This window comes from Pan paniscus, chromosome 6, assembly GCF_029289425.2.
Source record: "Pan paniscus chromosome 6, NHGRI_mPanPan1-v2.0_pri, whole genome shotgun sequence".
Lineage (NCBI taxonomy): Eukaryota > Metazoa > Chordata > Mammalia > Primates > Hominidae > Pan > Pan paniscus.
The window spans coordinates 127,951,658-127,971,017 of NC_073255.2; positions in this window are offsets into that span (position 1 = coordinate 127,951,658).

Genomic DNA, 19,360 nt, shown 5'->3' on the forward strand with positions numbered 1-19,360 from the left:
ACATGGAAATATCTACACCGTCATCTCTGTAAACATGAAAATATCTACACCGCCATCTCCATAAACACGGAAATATCTACACCGAGATCTGTTTAAACTTGGAAATATCTACACCGCACTCTGCATAAATATGGAAATATCTACACTGCCATCTGAATAAAGATGTAAATATCTACACCACGAGCTGTATAAACATGGAAATATAAACACCGCTATCTGTATAAACAAGGAAATAACAACACCGCTATCTGTGTAAACTTGGAAATATCTACACCGGTATCTATATAAACATGGAAATATATACAACGCTACCTGTATAAAGATGGAAATTTCTACACCTCAATCTGTGCAAAGATGGAAATATCTACACCGCTATCTGTGTAAACATGGAAATATCTACACCGATATCTGTATAAACATGGAAATATCCTCCCCACCATGTGTATAAACATGGAAATATCTACGTCGTCATCTGTATAAACATGGAAATATCTACACTACTATCTGTATAAACATGGAAATGTCTACAGCGCTATCTCTATAAACATGGAAATATCTGCACCGCTATGTGTATAAACATGGAAATATCTACACCGCTATCTAAACATGGAAATATCTACACCACTATCACTATAAATATGGAAATGTCTACACCGCTATCTCTATAAACATGGAAATGTCTACACCGCTTTTTGTATAAAGATGGAAATATCTACATGGCTATCTGTATAAACATGGAAATATCTACACCGCCATCTGTATAAACTTGGAAACACCTGCACAGTCTTCTGTATAAACATGGAAATATCTACACCACCATCTTTACAAACCTGGAAATATCTACACTGCCATCTGTATAAACATGGAAATATCAACACAGCCATCTGTATAAACATGGAAATATCTACACTGCTATCTGTATAAATATGGAAATATCTACACCGCTATCTGTATAAACATGGAAATATCTACACCGCCATGTGTAGGAACATGGAAATATCTACACCGTCATCTGTATAAATATAGAAATATAACACCGCTATCTGTACAACCATGGAAATATCTACAACACAATCTCTATAAACATGGAAATATCTACACAGACAACAGTATAAACATGGAAACATCTACACCGCTATCTCTATACACATGGAAATACCGACACCGCTATGTCTATAAACATGGAAATATCTGCACTGCAATCTGTATAAACATGGAAATATCTACACCGCCATCTCTATAAACATGAAAATATCTACACTGCCATCTCCATAAACATGGAACTATCTGCAACGCCATCTGTGTAAACATGGAAATATCTACACAGCTATCTGTATAAACATGGAAATATCTACACTGACATCTGTATAAAGATGGAAATATCTACACCACGAGCTGTATAAACATGGAAATATCTACAACGCTGTCTGCATAAACATGGAAATACCAACACTGCTATCTGTATAAACATGGAAATATCTACAGCGCTATATGTATAAACATGGAAATATCTACAACGCTAATTGTGTAAACATGGAAATATCTACACTGCCATCTCTATACACATAGAAATATCTACACAGCCATCAGTATAAACATGGAAACATCTACACCGCTATCTCTATACACATGGAAATAACTATACCACTGTCTCTATAAACATGGAAATATCTACACCGTCAACTCTGTAAACATGAAAATATCTACACGCCCATCTCCATAAACACGGAAATATCTACACCTCCATCTGTTTAAACTTGGAAATATCTACACCGCTATCTGCATAAATATGGAAATATCTACACTGCCATCTGAATAAAGATGTAAATATCTACACCGCGAGCTGTATAAACATGGAAATATAAACACCGCTATCTGTATAAACAAGGAAATAACAACACCGCTATCTGTATAAACGTGGAAATATCTACACCACTATCTATATAAACATGGAAATATCTACAACGCTACCTGTGTAAAGATGGAAATTTCTACACCTCAATCTGTGCAAAGATGGAAATATCTACACCGCTATCTGTGTAAACATGGAAATATCTACACCGCTATCTGTATAAACATGGAAATATCCTCCCCACCATGTGTATAAACATGGAAATATCTACGTCATCATCTGTATAAACATGGAAATATCTACACTACTATCTGTATAAACATGGAAATGTCTACAGCGCTATCTCTATAAACATGGAAATATCTGCACCGCTATGTGTATAAACATGGAAATATCTACACCGCTATCTAAACATGGAAATATCTACACCGCTATCACTATAAATATGGAAATGTCTACACCGCTATCTCTATAAACATGGAAATGTCTACACCGCTTTTTGTATAAAGATGGAAATATCTACATGGCTATCTGTATAAACATGGAAATATCTACACCGCCATCTGTATAAACTTGGAAACACCTGCACAGTCTTCTGTATAAACATGGAAATATCTACACCACCATCTTTACAAACCTGGAAATATCTACACCACAATCTGTGCAAAGATGGAAATATATACACCGATATCCGTGTAAACATGGAAATATCTACACTGCTATCTGTATAAACATGGAAATATCTACACCGCTACCTGTATAAACATGGAAATAACTACACCGGTATCTGTATATACATGGAAATATCTACACCACTATCTGTATCAACATGGATATATCTACACCGCTATCTCCATAAACATGGAAATATCTACACCGCTATCTGTATAAACATGGAAATATCTACACAACCATCTTTATAAACATGGAAATATCTACACTGCCATCTGTATAAACATGGAAATATGTACACAGCCATCTCTATAAACATGGAAATATCTACACCGCTATCTGTATAAACATGGAAATATCTACATATTCATGTGTACAAACATGGAAATATCTACACCACCATCTCTATAAACATGGAAATGTCTACACTGCCATCTGTATACACATGTAAATATCTACACTGCCATCAGTGTAAACATGGAAATATCTACACCGCTATCTGTATAAACATGGAAAATCTACACTGCCATTTGTATAAAGATGGAAATATCTACACCGTGATCTGTATAAACATGGAAACATCTACACCGCTACCTGTATAAACATGGAAATATCTACTCCGATATCTCTATAAACATGGAAATATCTACACCACGATCTGTATAAACATGGAAATATCTACATGGCTATCTGTATAAACATGGAAATATGTACACCGCCATCTGTATAAACTTGGAAATACCTGCACAGTCTTCTGTATAAACATGGAAATATCTACACCACCATCTGTATGAACACGGAAATATCTACACTGCCATCTGTATACATGGAAATATCTACACAGCCATCTCTATAGACATGGAAATATCTACAACACTGTCTCTATAAACATGGAAATATCTACACCGCCATCTCCATAAACATGAAAATATCTACACTGGCATCTCCATAAACATGGGAATATCTCCACCGCCATCTGTATAAACATGGAAATATCTACACTGCCATCTGTATAAAGATGTAAATATCTACACCGCGAGCTGTATAAACATGCAAATATCTACACCGATATCTGTATTAACCTGGAAATATCGACACCACAATCAGTATAAACTTGGAAATATCTACACCGCTATGTGTATAAACATGGAAATATCTACTCCACTATCTCTATAAACATGGAAATACCTACACCACTATCTCTATATACATGGAAATATCTACACTGCTGTCTCTATAAACATGGCAATATATACACTGCCATCTCTATAAACATGGAAATATCTACACCGCTACGTGTGTAAAGATGGAAATTTCTACACCGCAATCTGTTCAAAGATGGAAATAACTACACAGATATCTGTGTAAACATGGAAATATCTACACCACTGTCTGTATTAACATGGAAATATCTACACCGCTGTCTGTATAAACTTGGAAATATCTACACCACCATTGGTATAAACATGGAAATATCTACACCGTCATCTGTATAAACATGGAAATGTCTACACTACTATCTGTGTAAACATGGAAGTATCTACACCACCATGTCTATAAACATGAAAATGTCTACACTGCCATCTGTATACACATGGAAATATTTACACTGCCATCAATATAAACATGGAAACATCTACACCGCTATCTCTATACACATAGAAACACCTATACTGCTGTCTCTTTAAACATGAAAATATCTACACCTCCATCTCCATAAAGATGTAATTATCTACACCGCCATCTTTGTAAACATGGAAATATCTACACCGCTATCTGTATAAACATGGAAATACCTACACTGCCATCTGTATAAAAATGGAAATATCTACACCGTGAGCTGTATAAACATGGAAATACCTACACCGCTATCTGTATAAACATGGAAATACCAACACAGCTATCTGTATAAACATGGAAATAGCTACACCGCTAACTGTATAAACATGGAAATATCTACACTGCCATCTGCTTAAACATGGAAATATCTACACCTCGATCTATATCAACATGGAAATATCTACACCGCTATCTCCATAAACATGGAAATATCTACACCGCTATCTGTATAAACATCAAATATCTACACAACTATCTTTATAAATATGGAAATATCTACACTGCCATCTGTATAAACATGGAAATATCTACACAGCCATCTCTATAAACATGGAAATATCTACACCGCTATCTGTATAAACACGGAAATATCTACACCGCTCTCTGTATATACATGGAAATATCTACACCGCTATCTGTATAAACAGGGAAATATCTGCACCGCCATGTGTATAAACATGGAAATATCTACACCGTCATCTGTATAAACATATAAATATAACACCGCTATCTCTATAAACATGGAAATATCTGCACCGCTATCTGGATAAACATGGAAATATCTGCACCGCTGTCTCTGTAAACATGGAAATATCTACACCGCTATCTCTGTAAGCATGGAAATATCTACACCGCCATCTCTATAAACATGGAAATATCTACATATTCATGTGTATAAACATGGAAATATCTACACCACCATCTCTATAAACATGGAAATATCTCCACCGCCATCTGAATAAACATGGAAATATCTTCAACGCCATCTGTATAAACAGGGAAATATCTCCACCGCCATCTGGTTAAACATGGAAATATCTACACCGCTATCTGTATAAACATGGAAATATCTACACCACAATCTGTGCAAAGATGGAAATATCTACACCGATATCCGTGTAAACATGGAAATATCTACACCGCTATCTGTATAAACATGGAAATATCTACAGCGCTACCTGTATAAACATGGAAATATCTACACCGCCATGAGTATAAACGTGGAAATACCTACACCGTCATCTGTATAAACATGGAAATGTCTACACTATTACCTGTGTAAACATGGAAGTATCTACACCACCATGTCTATAAACATGAAAATGTCTACACTGCCATCTGTATACACATGGAAATATCTACACAGGCATCAGTATGAACCTGGAAACATCTACACCGCTTTCTCTATACACATGGAAACCCCTATACCGCTATCTCTTTAAACAGGAAAATATCTACACCTCCATCTCCATAAAGTTGTAATTATCTACACCGCAATCTTTGTAAACATGGAAATATCTACACCGCTACCTGTATAAACATGGAATTATCTACACTGCCATCTGTATAAAGATGGAAATATCTACACGGTGATCTGTAGAAACATGGAAATATCTACACCGCTACCTGTATAAACATGGAAATATCTACACCGGTATCTGTATATACATGGAAATATCTACACCACGATCTGTATCAACATGGATATATCTACACCGCTATCTCCATAAACATGGAAATATCTACACCGCTATCTGTATAAACATGGAAGTATCTACACAACCATCTTTATAAACATGGAAATATCTACACTGCCATCTGTATAAACATGGAAATATGTACACAGCCATCTCTATAAACATGGAAATATCTACTCCGTTATCTGTATAAACATGGAAATATCTACACCGCAATCTGTATAAACATGGAAATATCTACACCGCCATGTGTATAAACATGGAAATATCTACACCGTCATCTGTATAAACATGGAAATATCTACATATTCATGTGTACAAACATGGAAATATCTACACCACCATCTCTATAAACATGGAAATGTCTACACTGCCATCTGTATACACATGGAAATATCTACACTGCCGTCAGTATTAACATGGAAACATCTACACCGCTATCTCTATACACATGGAAATAGCTACACCGCTATCTCTATAGACATGGAAATATCTACACTGCCATCTCTATAAACATGGAAATATCTACACCGCCATCTCTATAAACATGAAAGTATCTACACCGCAATCTGCATAAACATGTTTCTATCTACACCGACATCAGTGTAAACATGGAAATATCTACACCGCTATCTGTATAAACATGGAAATATCTACACTGCCATGTCTATAAAGATGGAAATATCTACACCGTGATCTGTATAAACATGGAAACATCTACACCGCTACCTGTATAAACATGGAAATATCTACTCCAGTATCTGTATAAACATGGAAATATCTACACCACGATATGTATAAACATGGAAATATCTACATGGCTATCTGTATAAACATGGAAATATCTACACCGCCATCTGTATAAACTTGGAAATACCTGCACAGTCTTCTGTATAAACATGGAAATATCTACACCACCATCTGTATGAACATGGAAATATCTACACTGCCATCTGTATACATGGAAATATCTACACAGCCATCTCTATAGACATGGAAATATCTACAACACTGTCTCTATAAACATGGAAATATCTACACCGCCATCTGCATAAACATGAAAATATCTACACTGCCATCTCCATAAACATGGGAATATCTCCTCCGCCATCTGTATAAACATGGAAACATCTACACCGCCATCTGTGTGAATAAGGAAATATCTACAATGCCATCTGTATAAAGATATAAATATCTGCACCGCGAGCTGTATAAACATGGAAATATCTACATCGCTATCTGTATAAACGTGGAAATACCAACACATCTATCGGTATAAACATTTAAATATCTACAACGCCATCTATATAAACATGGAAATATCTACACCGCTATGTCTATAAACATGGAAATACCTACACCGCTATCTCTATAAACATGGAAATATCTACACTGCTATCTGTATAAACATGGAAATATCTACACCGCTATCTGTATAAATATGGAAATATCTACACCGCGATCTGTATAAACATGGAAATATCTACAGCGCGATCTGTATAAACATGGAAATATCTTCACCACGATCTGTATAAACATGGAAATATCTAAACCGCTATCTGTATAAATATGGTAATACCTACACCACCATCTATATAAACATGGAAATATCTACACCGCCATCAGCATAAACATGGAAATATCTACAATGCCATCTGTAGAAAGATGGAAATATCTACACCGCAATCTGTGTAAACATGGAAATATCTACACCGATATCTGTAAAAACATGGAAATATCTACACCGCTATCTGAATAAACATGGAAATACCTACACCACGATCTGTATAAATATGGAAATATCTACAGCGCCATCTCTATAAACATTGAAATATCTACACTTCCATCTGTAAAACATGGAAATATCTACACAGTCATCTGAATAAACATGGAAATATCTACACCACCATCTGTATAAACATGGAAATACCTACAATACTATCTGTATACACTGGGAAATATCTACACAGACATCTCTATAAGTATGGAAATATCTACACCGCCATCTGTATAAACATGGAAATATCTACACTGCCATCTGTAGAAAGATGGAAATATCTACACCGCTATCTCTATAAATATGGAAATATCTACACCGCCATCTCTGTAAACATGAAAATATCTACACTGCCATCTCTATAAAGATGGAAGTATCTACTCCGCCATGTGTATAAACACGGAAATATCTACACAAACATCTGTGAAAACATGGAAATATCTACACCGCTCTCTGTATAAACATGGAAATATCTACGCTGCCATCTGTATAAACATGGAAATATCTACACGGCCATCTGTGTATACATGGAAATATCAACAACGCCATCTGTAAAAACATGGAAACATGTACACCGCTATATCTATAAACATGGAAATATCTGCAGAGCCATCGGTAAAACATGGAAATACCTCCACAGTCATCTGTATAAACATGGAAATATCTTCAATGTCATCTGTATACACATGGAAATATCTACACAGCCATCTGTATAAACATGTAAATATCTACACTGCTATCTCTATAAACATGGAAATATCTACACCGCCATCTCTATAAACATGAAAATATCTACACTGCAATCTCCATAAACATGGAACTAACTACTCCGCCATCTGTATAAACATGGAAACATCTACACCGCCATCTGTGTGAATAAGGAAATATCTACAATGCCATCTGTATAAAGATATAAATATCTGCACCGCGAGCTGTATAAACATGGAAATATCTACATCGCTATCTGTATAAACGTGGAAATACCAACACATCTATCGGTATAAACATGGAAATATCTACAACGCCATCTATATAAACATGGAAATATCTACACCGCTATGTCTATAAACATAGAAATACCTACACCGCTATCTCTATAAACATGGAAATATCTACACCGCTATCTTTATAAACATGGAAATATCTACACCGCTATCTGTATAAACATGGAAATATCTACATCGCGATCTGTATAAACATGGAAATATCTACAGCGCCATCTCTATAAACATTGAAATATCTACACTGCCATCTGTACAACATGGAAATATCTACACAGTCATCTGAATAAACATGGAAATATCTACACCACCATCTGTATAAACATGGAAATACCTACAATACCATCTGTATACTCATGGAAATATCTACACAGACATCTCTATAAGTATGGAAATATCTACACCGCCATCAGTATAAACATGGAAATATCTACACTGCCATCTGTAGATAGATGGAAAAATCTACACCGCTATCTCTATAAATATGGAAATATCTACACCGCCATCTCTATAAACTTGAAAATATCTACACTGCCATCTCTACAAAGATGGAAGTATCTACTCTGCCATGTGTATAAACACGGAAATATCTACACCACCATCTGTGAAAACATGGAAATAACTACACCGCTATCTGTATAAACATGGTAATATCTACACCGCCATCTGCATGTCCATGGAAATATCTACGCTGCCATCTGTATAAACATGGAAATATCTACACGACCATCTGTGTATAGATGGAAATATCAACAACGCCATCTCTACAAACATGGAAATATCTACACCGCTATCTCTATAAACATGGAAATATCTGCACAGCCATCTGTAAAACATGGAAATACCTCTACAGTCATCTATATAAACATGGAAATATCTACACAGCCATCTGTATAAACATGTAAATATCTACACTGCTATCTCTATAAACATGGAAATACCTACACCGCCATCTCTATAAACATGAAAATATCTACACTGCCATCTCCATAAACATGGAACTAACTACTCCGCCATCTGTATAAGCATGGAAACATCTACACCGCCATCTGTGTGAATAAGTAAATATCTACAATGCCATCTGTATAAAGATATAAATATCTGCACCGCGAGCTTTATAAACATGGAAATATCCACATCGCTATCTGTATAAACTTTGAAATACCAACACATCTATCGGTATAAACATGGAAATATCTACAACGCCATCTACATAAACATGGAAATATCTACACTGATATGTCTATAAACATGGAAATATCTACAACGCCATCTGTATAAACATGGAAATATCTACACCGCGATCTGTATAAACATGGAAATATCTACACCGCGATCTGTATAAACATGGAAATAACTTCACCACGATCTGTATAAACATGGAAATATCTACACCGCTATCTGTATAAACATGGTAATATCTACACCACCATCTATATAAACATGGAAGTATCTACACCGCAATCTGCATAAACATTGAAATATCTACACTGCCATCTGTAAAAACATGGAAATATCTACACAGTCATCTGAATAAACATGGAAATATCTACTCCACCATCTGTATAAACATGGAAATACCTACAATACCATCTGTATACACATGGAAATATCTACACAGACATCTGTATAAGTATGGAAATATCTACACCGCCATCTGTATAAGCATGGAAATATCTACACTGCCATCTGTAGAAAGATGGAATTATCTACACTGCTATCTCTATAAACATGGAAATATCTACACCGCCATCTCTATAAACATGAAAATATCAACACTGCCATCTCCATAAAGATGGAAGTATCTACTCCGCCATGTGTATAAACACGGAAATATCTACACCACCATCTGTGAAAACATGGAAATATCTAAACCGCTATCTTTATAAACATGGAAATATCTACATCGCCATCTGCATGTCCATGGAAATATCTACGCTGCCATCTGTATAAACATGGAAATATCTACACGGCCATCTGTGTATAGATGGAAATATCAACATCGCCATCTGTACAAACATGGAAATATCTACACCGCTATCTCTATAAACATGGAAATATCTGCACAGACATCTGAAAAACATGGAAATAACTCTACAGTCATCTGTATAAACATGGAAATATCTACAATGCCATCTGTATACACATGGAAATATCTACACAGCCATCTGTATAAACATGTAAATATCTACACTGCTATCTCTATAAACATGGAAATATCTACACTGCCATCTCTATTAACATGAAAATATCCACACTGCCATCTCCATAAACATGGAACTAACTACTCCGCCATCTGTATAAACATGGAAACATCTACACCGCCATCTGTGTGAATAAGGAAATATCTACAATGCCATCTGTATAAAGATATAAATATCTGCACCGCGAGCTGTATAAACATGGAAATATCTACATCGCTATCTGTATAAACGTGGAAATACCAACACATCTATCGGTATAAACATGGAAATATCTACCATGCCATCTATATAAACATGGAAATATCTACACCGCTATGTCTATAAACATGGAAATACCTACACCGCTATCTCTATAAACATGGAAATATCTACACAGCGATCTGTATAAACATGGAAATATCTACACCGCGATCTGTATAAACATGGAAATATCTACACCGCGATCTGTATAAACATGGAAATATCTACACCACCATCTATATAAACATGGAAATATCTACACCGCCATCTGCATAAACATGGAAATATCTACAATGCCATCTGTAGAAAGATGGAAATATCTACACCGCAATCTGTGTAAACATTTAAATATCTACACCGATATCTGTAAAAACATGGAAATATCTACAGCGCCATCTCTATAAACATTGAAATATCTACACTGCCATCTGTAAAACATGGAAATATCTACACAGTCATCTGAATAAACATGGAAATATCTACACCACCATCTGTATAAACATGGAAATACCTACAATACCATCTGTATGCACATGGAAATATCTACACAGACATCTCTATAAGTATGGAAATATCTACACCGCCATCTGTATAAACATGGAAATATTTACACTGCCATCTGTAGAAAAATGGAAATATCTACACGGCTATCTCTGTAAATATGGAAATATCTACACCGCCATCTCTGTAAACATGAAAATATCTACACTGCCATCTCCATAAAGATGGAAGTATCTACTCCGCCATGTGTATAAACACGGAAATATCTACACCACCATCTGTGAAAACATGGAAATATCTACACCGTTCTCTGTATAAACATGGAAATAACTACGCTGCCATCTGTATAAACATGGAAATATCTACACGGCCATCTGTGTATACATGGAAATATCAACAACGCCATCTGTAAAAACATGGAAACATGTACACCGCTATATCTATAAACATGGAAATATCTGCAGAGCCATCGGTAAAACATGGAAATACCTCCACAGTCATCTGTATAAACATGGAAATATCTTCAATGTCATCTGTATACACATGGAAATATCTACACAGCCATCTGTATAAACATGTAAATATCTACACTGCTATCTCTATAAACATGGAAATATCTACACCGCCATCTCTATCAACATGAAAATATCTACACTGCCATCTCCATAAACATGGAACTAACTACTCCGCCATCTGTATAAACATGGAAACATCTACACCGCCATCTGTGTGAATAAGGAAATATCTACAATGCCATCTGTATAAAGATATAAATATCTGCACCGCGAGCTGTATAAACATGGAAATATCTACATCGCTATCTGTATAAACGGGGAAATACCAACACATCTATCGGTATAAACATGGAAATATCTACAACGCCATCTATATAAACATGGAAATATCTACACCGCTATGTCTATAAACATAGAAATACCTACACCGCTATCTCTATAAACATGGAAATATCTACACCGCTATCTGTATAAACATGGAAATATCTACACCGCTATCTGTATAAACATGGAAATATCTACATCGCGATCTGTATAAACATGGAAATATCTACAGCGCCATCTCTATAAACATTGAAATATCTACACTGCCATCTGTACAACATGGAAATATCTACACAGTCATCTGAATAAACATGGAAATATCTACACCACCATCTGTATAAACATGGAAATACCTACAATACCATCTGTATACTCATGGAAATATCTACACAGACATCTCTATAAGTATGGAAATATCTACACCGCCATCAGTATAAACATGGAAATATCTACACTGCCATCTGTAGATAGATGGAAAAATCTACACCGCTATCTCTATAAATATGGAAATATCTACACCGCCATCTCTATAAACTTGAAAATATCTACACTGCCATCTCTATAAAGATGGAAGTATCTACTCTGCCATGTGTATAAACACGGAAATATCTACACCACCATCTGTGAAAACATGGAAATAACTACACCGCTATCTGTATAAACATGGTAATATCTACACCGCCATCTGCATGTCCATGGAAATATCTACGCTGCCATCTGTATAAACATGGAAATATCTACACGACCATCTGTGTATAGATGGAAATATCAACAACGCCATCTCTACAAACATGGAAATATCTACACCGCTATCTCTATAAACATGGAAATATCTGCACAGCCATCTGTAAAACATGGAAATACCTCTACAGTCATCTATATAAACATGGAAATATCTACACAGCCATCTGTATAAACATGTAAATATCTACACTGCTATCTCTATAAACATGGAAATACCTACACCGCCATCTCTATAAACATGAAAATATCTACACTGCCATCTCCATAAACATGGAACTAACTACTCCGCCATCTGTATAAGCATGGAAACATCTACACCGCCATCTGTGTGAATAAGTAAATATCTACAATGCCATCTGTATAAAGATATAAATATCTGCACCGCGAGCTGTATAAACATGGAAATATCCACATCGCTATCTGTATAAACGTTGAAATACCAACACATCCATCGGTATAAACATGGAAATATCTACAACGCCATCTACATAAACATGGAAATATCTACACTGATATGTCTATAAACATGGAAATATCTACAACGCCATCTGTATAAACATGGAAATATCTACACCGCGATCTGTATAAACATGGAAATATCTACACCGCGATCTGTATAAACATGGAAATAACTTCACCACGATCTGTATAAACATGGAAATATCTACACCTCTATCTGTATAAACATGGTAATATCTACACCACCATCTATATAAACATGGAAGTATCTACACCGCAATCTGCATAAACATTGAAATATCTACACTGCCATCTGTAAAAACATGGAAATATCTACACAGTCATCTGAATAAACATGGAAATATCTACTCCACCATCTGTATAAACATGGAAATACCTACAATACCATCTGTATACACATGGAAATATCTACACAGACATCTGTATAAGTATGGAAATATCTACACCGCCATCTGTATAAACATGGAAATATCTACACTGCCATCTGTAGAAAGATGGAATTATCTACACTGCTATCTCTATAAACATGGAAATATCTACACCGCCATCTCTATAAACATGAAAATATCAACACTGCCATCTCCATAAAGATGGAAGTATCTACTCCGCCATGTGTATAAACACGGAAATATCTACACCACCATCTGTGAAAACATGGAAATATCTAAACCACTATCTTTATAAACATGGAAATATCTACATCGCCATCTGCATGTCCATGGAAATATCTACGCTGCCATCTGTATAAACATGGAAATATCTACACGGCCATCTGTGTATAGATGGAAATATCAACATCGCCATCTGTACAAACATGGAAATATCTACACCGCTAGCTCTATAAACATGGAAATATCTGCACAGACATCCGAAAAACATGGAAATAACTCTACAGTCATCTGTATAAACATGGAAATATCTACAATGCCATCTGTATACACATGGAAATATCTACACAGCCATCTGTATAAACATGTAAATATCTACACTGCTATCTCTATAAACATGGAAATATCTACACTGCCATCTCTATTAACATGAAAATATCCACACTGCCATCTCCATAAACATGGAACTAACTACTCTGCCATCTGTATAAACATGGAAACATCTACACCGCCATCTGTGTGAATAAGGAAATATCTACAATGCCATCTGTATAAAGATATAAATATCTGCACCGCGAGCTGTATAAACATGGAAATATCTACATCGCTATCTGTATAAACGTGGAAATACCAACACATCTATCGGTATAAACATGGAAATATCTACCATGCCATCTATATAAACATGGAAATATCTACACCACTATGTCTATAAACATGGAAATACCTACACCGCTATCTCTATAAACATGGAAATATCTACACCGCTATCTTTATAAACATGGAAATATCTACACCGCTATCTGTATAAACATGGAAATATCTACACAGCGATCTGTATAAACATGGAAATATCTACACCGCGATCTGTATAAACATGGAAATATCTACACCGCGATCTGTATAAACATGGAAATATCTACACCACCATCTATATAAACATGGAAATATCTACACCGCCATCTGCATAAACATGGAAATATCTACAATGCCATCTCTAGAAAGATGGAAATATCTACACCGCAATCTGTGTAAACATTTAAATATCTACACCGATATCTGTAAAAACATGGAAATATCTACAGCGCCATCTCTATAAACATTGAAATATCTACACTGCCATCTGTAAAACATGGAAATATCTACACAGTCATCTGAATAAAGATGGAAATATCTACACCACCATCTGTATAAACATGGAAATACCTACAATACCATTTGTATACACATGGAAATATCTACACAGACATCTCTATAAGTATGGAAATATCTACACGGCCATCTGTATAAACATGGAAATATTTACACTGCCATCTGTAGAAAGATGGAAATATCTACACGGCTATCTCTGTAAATATGGAAATATCTACACCGCCATCTCTATAAACATGAAAATATCTACACTGCCATCTCCATAAAGATGGAAGTATCTACTCCGCCATATGTATAAACACGGAAATATCTACACCACCATCTGTTAAAACATGGAAATATCTACACCGTTCTCTGTATAAATATGGAAATATCTACACCACCATCTGCATGTCCATGGAAATATCTATGCTGCCATCTGTATAAACATGGAAATATCTACACGGCCATCTGTGTATAGATGGAAATATCAACAACGCCATCTGTACCAACATGGAAATATCTACACCGCTATCTCTATAAACATGGAAATATCTGCAGAGCCATCGGTAAAACATGGAAATAGCTCTACAGTCATCTGTATAAACATGGAAATATCTACAATGCCATCTGTATACACATGGAAATATCTACACAGCCATCTGTATAAACATGTAAATATCTACACTGCTATCTCTATAAACATGGAAATATCTACACCGCCATCTCTATAAACATGAAAATATCTACACTGCCATCTCCATAAACATGGAACTAACTACTCCGCCATCTGTATAAACATGGAAACATCTACACCGCCATCTGTGTGAATAAGGAAATATCTACAATGCCATCTGTATAAAGATATAAATATCTGCACCGCGAGCTGAATAAACATGGAAATATCTACATCGCTATCTGTATAAACGTGGAAATACCAACACATCTATCGGTATAAACATTTAAATATCTACAACGCCATCTATATAAACATGGAAATATCTACACCGCTATGTCTATAAACATGGAAATATCTACACCGCCATCTGCATGTCTATGGAAATATCTACGCTGCCATCTGTATAAACATGGAAATATCTACACGGCCATCTATATAAACATGGAAGTATCTACACCGCTATGTCTATAAACATAGAAATACCTACACCGCTATCTCTATAAACATGGAAATATCTACACCGCCATCTCTATAAACATGAAAATATCTACACTGCCATCTCCATAAAGATGGAAGTACCTACTCTTCCATGTGTATAAACACGGAAATATCTACACCACCATCTGTGAAAACATGGAAATATCTACACCGCTATCTGTATAAACATGGAAATATCTACACCGCCGTCTGCATGTCCATGGAAATATCTACGCTGCTATCTGTATAAACATGGAAATATCTACACGGTCATCTGTGTATAGATGGAAATATCAACAACGCCATCTGTACAAACATGGAAATATCTACACCGCTATCTCTATAAACATGGAAATATCTGCACAGCCATCTGTAAAACATGGAAATACCTCTACAGTCATCTGTATATACATGGAAATATCTACATCACTATCTGTATAAACGTGTAAATACCAACACATCTATCGGTATAAACATGGAAATATCTACAACGCCATCTATATAAACATGGAAATATCTACACCGCTATGTCTATAAACATGGAAATACCTACACCGCTATCTCTATAAACATGGAAATATCTACACCGATATCTGTATAAACATGGTAATATCTACACCACCATCTATATAAACATGGAAATATATACACCGCCATCTGCATAAAGATGGAAATATCTACAATGCCATTTGTAGAAAGATGGAAATATCTACACCGCAATCTTTGTAAACATGGAAATATCTACACCGATATCTGTAAAAACATGGAAATATCTACACCGCTATCTGTATAAACATGGAAATATCTACACCGCGATCTGCATAAACATGGAAATATCTACAGCGCCATCTCTATAAACATTGAAATATCTACACTGCCATCTGTAAAAACATGGAAATATCTACACAGTCATCTGAATAAACATGGAAATATCTACACCACCGTCTGTAGAAAGATGGAAATATCTACACCGCTATCTCTATAAATATGGAAATATCTACACCGACATCTCTATAAATATGAAAATATCTACACTGCCATCTCTATAAAGATGGAAGTATCTACCCCGCCATGTGTATAAACACGGAAATATCTACACCACCATCTCTGAAAACATGGAAATATCTACACCGCTATCTGTATAAACATGGAAATATCTACACCGCCATCTGCATGTCCATGGAAATATCTATGCTGCCATCTGTATATACATGGAAATATCTACACCGCCATCTGTGTATAGATGGAAATATCAACAACGCCATCTGTACAAACATGGAACTATGTACACCGCTATCTCTATCAACATGGAAATATCTGCACAGCCATCTGTAAAACATGGAAATACCTCTACAGTCATCTGTATAAACATGGAAATATCTACACCGCAATCTCTATAAACATGGAAATATCTGCAGAGCCATCGGTAATACATGGAAATACCTCTACAGTCATCTGTATAAAAATGGAAATATCCACAATGCCATCTGTATACACATGGAAATATCTACACAGCCGTCTGTATAAACATGTAAATATCTACACTGCTATCTCTATAAACATGGAAATATCTACACCGCCATCTCTATAAACATGAAAATATCTACACTGCCATCTCCGTAAACATGGAACTAACTACTCCGCCATATGTATAAACATGGAAACATCTACACCGCCATCTGTGTGAATGAGGAAATATCTACAATGCCATCTGTATAAAGATATAAATATCTGCACCGCGAGCTGTATAAACATGGAAATATCTACATTGCTATCTGTATAAACGTGTAAATACCAACACATCTATCGGTATAAACATGGAAATATCTACAACGCCATCTATATAAACATGGAAATATCTACACCGCTATGTCTATAAACATGGAAATACCTACACCGCTATCTCTATAAACATGGAAATATCTACACCGATATCTGTATAAACATGGAAATATCTACACCGCGATCTGCATAAACATGGAAATATCTACACCGCGATCTGTATAAACATGGAAATATCTTCAGCACGATCTGTATAAACATGGTAGTATCTACACCACCATCTGTATAAACATGGAAATATAAACACCGCCATCTGCATAAACATGGAAATAGCTACAATGCCATCTGTAGAAAGATGGAAATGTCTACACCGCAATCTGTGTAAACATGGAAATATCAACACCGATATCTGTAAAAACATGGAAATACCTACACCGCTATCTGTATAAACATGGAAATATCTACACCGCGATCTGCATAAACATGGAAATATCTACAGCGCCATCTCTATAAACATTGAAATATCTACACTGCCATCTGTAAAAACATGGAAATATCTACACAGTCATCTGAATAAACATGGAAATATCTACACCACCATCTGTATAAACATGGAAATACCTACAATACCAGCTGTATACACATGGAAATATCTACACAGATATCTGTATAAGTATGGAAACATCTGCACCGCCATCTGTATAAACATGGAAATATCTACACTGCCATCTGTAGAAAGATGGAAATATCTACACCGCTATCTCTATAAATATGGAAATATCTACACCGACATCTCTATAAATATGAAAATATCTACACTGCCATCTCTATAAAGATGGAAGTATCTACTCCGCCATGTGTATAAACACGGAAATATCTACACCACCATCTCTGAAAACATGGAAATATCTACACCGCTATCTGTATAAACATGGAAATATCTACACCGCCATCTGCATGTCCATGGAAATATCTATGCTGCCATCTGTATATACATGGAAATATCTACACCGCCATCTGTGTATAGATGGAAATATCAACATCGCCATCTGTACA